The sequence below is a fragment of the Halyomorpha halys genome, unplaced genomic scaffold, assembly GCF_000696795.3.
Source record: "Halyomorpha halys isolate HHAL.00 unplaced genomic scaffold, Hhal_1.1 Scaffold55.1, whole genome shotgun sequence".
Lineage (NCBI taxonomy): Eukaryota > Metazoa > Arthropoda > Insecta > Hemiptera > Pentatomidae > Halyomorpha > Halyomorpha halys.
The window spans coordinates 149,137-149,521 of NW_027105793.1; positions in this window are offsets into that span (position 1 = coordinate 149,137).

Here is a 385-nt window from a genome sequence, read left to right on the forward strand (position 1 = left end):
TTATAACAATGCCTAAAATACAAGTATATTGTATACCAGGCTGAGGACACCACAAGTATCAGCAGCAAGCAGTGATACTTCATTAGTTACTCTCTTATTTAATTATGAGTGTTATTTTTTATCAGCCATCCACTAGGTGCAATCCAAAGTTATGGCTCAAATATTGTGTTCCTGAACAGCCATGAGAAATCACTCATTTCTAAATAGTAAAATTTAAAAAAGTTCTCAGACAATCAGTGTTATACTGTACTTTTACATAAATATACAAAAATATTGAATAAAAACTATCCTATATCTGGAGTGCTTCTGCACGTTAATTACATTTATCTAAATCTATAATATAAAAATGTATGACATAAACATTTCAATATTTCTGTTTTTTACT